The sequence below is a fragment of the Cavia porcellus genome, unplaced genomic scaffold, assembly GCF_034190915.1.
Source record: "Cavia porcellus strain 051 isolate PalLab524CR breed Dunkin Hartley unplaced genomic scaffold, mCavPor4.1 scaffold_3, whole genome shotgun sequence".
Classification (NCBI taxonomy): Eukaryota; Metazoa; Chordata; class Mammalia; order Rodentia; family Caviidae; genus Cavia; species Cavia porcellus.
The window spans coordinates 12,781,351-12,783,500 of NW_026947486.1; the positions used below are offsets into that span (position 1 = coordinate 12,781,351).

The 2,150-nt window shown below is 34.2% G+C and overlaps 1 non-coding gene across 1 annotated transcript; it reads right to left on the bottom strand.

Moving 5' to 3' along the window:
- Nucleotides 1-322: 322 nt before the first annotated feature.
- LOC111756724 (U6 spliceosomal RNA) lies at nt 323-430 on the bottom strand. Its single transcript, XR_002791138.1, has one exon. It is a non-coding gene; the product is annotated as a U6 spliceosomal RNA (small nuclear RNA).
- Nucleotides 431-2,150: the final 1,720 nt, after the last annotated feature.

A 2,150-nucleotide genomic window follows, 5' to 3' on the forward strand; every position in this document is an offset into this window, starting at 1 on the left:
CTTGTTCTCCATCCTACATGCTGGAAGAGGCTGGGGTCTGGCAGTCCCCCGACCAGTGGTGGCCAGTGCATGGTGTTGGTTTGCAGGGAGGGCTTGCTTTTTGGTAAGTTCTCTACAATTTTATCACCTATGTACATAGGGTACTGAACACTCTCCCTCGTTTTGCCTTTTTATAATGAGCAGCACTTCCTTTGTTACACTTACTCTTTCTTCATTTTGAACTCATGGCAATCACTAATATGGCCCCTAATTTTTATTTCAAAAGTGTAATATAAATAGAATAATGGATTATTTAACACTTTGGGATTGGCTTTTTTCTCTTGAAAAAATAGAACACTTCATAAATGTGCATATCATTCTTGTACAGGGCCATGCTAATCTTGTCTGTACCATTGCCATTTTAGTGTATGTGCTAATGAAATGAGAACACTTTATTTTTAATGTGTTTTTTGATATATTTGTATTGTCTCCTACTTTTCTGTTTGTTTTCTACTTGTCTCGTGTTCTTTAGTTCTTCTATTCTTCTTTATTCCTTTTGGTCCTAAGTAAGTGTCTTAGTTACTTTTTCTCATTGCTGGGACAAAATACCTGATGCCCAAAGTTGGGTAAGGATAGGTTTATTTCTTACAGTTCTTGGAGATTTCAGTCCATACTCAGATGGCTCCAAGGCAGGGTGGCATGTTGGGGCCTCAGTTCATGGCAGTGCCAATAGCAATGCGGAAACCAGCGAGAGACATCTCCTTCCTAACTTTACATCATATCCTGGCTCCACCCCTAGGCAGGTGTTGCACTGACATCACCAGTCTGAGCACTAGACAATGAACCAATCACAAACACACAGTTGCATGAGGCTTGGGGGCTACTGACATAAATCATGACAATGTTTTTCTTAGTATACCATTTTAATTATTGTGTATTTTTAATTAAACTTTTGGAGATGATTTTCTTAGTGAGAGTGCAGTTCTGATTAGAACTGCAGTTATACATCTTAATAAAAAAAACCAACCTATTCCAGATACTACTAACTTAATTCCATTAAAATATAGAACTTAATTTCCTATGAAATATAGAAATTTAGTTCTATTTCCTTCTCCTTTGTGATATTATTTTTCACATATACATTACTTCTTTAAGTTGTTCCCAGCACTATAACATTTATTATGTTATGCAATTGTCTCTTAAACAAGAAAGGAAAAGATAAAAGGTATCTTTATACTGTGTTTTTTATTTAAATACATAATTAACTTTACTCATGCCCTGTATTTTTTCATGTGGATTTGCATAGCACCTAGGATTATTTTCTTTCAGCCTGAAAAACTTCATTTGGTATTATTTGTAAGAGAGGTTATGTGTACATTTTTATTTTGCCTTCATTTCTGAAATACAGTTTTGCTGGACATAGGAGTTTTAATAGACAATTTTCTCTTTCTTCAGTATTTTGAATATGGCATTTACTGTTTTGGGAGCATCCATGTTTTCTGATGAGAAATCAGAAATCTATTTATTGTTTTTTCACTTGGTACTTTAAAGATTTTTTTCTTTGTATTTGTCTTTCAATGCTTTGCCTGTGATGTGTCTTAGTGTGAATTTCTTTGGATTTATCCCAGTTAGGGTTTACTGAGCTTTTTCTTTTTCTTTTCTTTTAAAGAGGGTAAGATTAAACATAACAAAACAGAAAAAAAAAAAAACAGATCTTAAGGAAACAAGTTTAAGAAACACAGATTTCAAAGCAAGTCCACTGGAGATCTTCACTGTCTATCTTATTTTCTCTAGTTTTCTTCCAAATAGTTGTTCCCATCTTCACACACATTGAATACATACTGAACATTATAGAACTAATCAAATCATAACAAGATAATGAAGGCTTTTTAGGTCTTCAAGACCTGACACGGGGGAAGTCAATAATGACTACCATAATGTCTCTCATTCTCTTCATAGTAGCTGTCCTTATCTTATGTATGCTGAAATTGAACATAAGAGACTAGACGGATATCACTGTGAACAGTGAATAATAGTATTGCTAGATTTCATATCATAATGCTACAGAATTAGCACTGAATTTCTTAGTGTCTCTTCTTCAGAGTATCTGTCCATTACATTGTGCATTATATAATCTGTTCCCGTAAACAGTTTAGAAATTCTCCCCATGT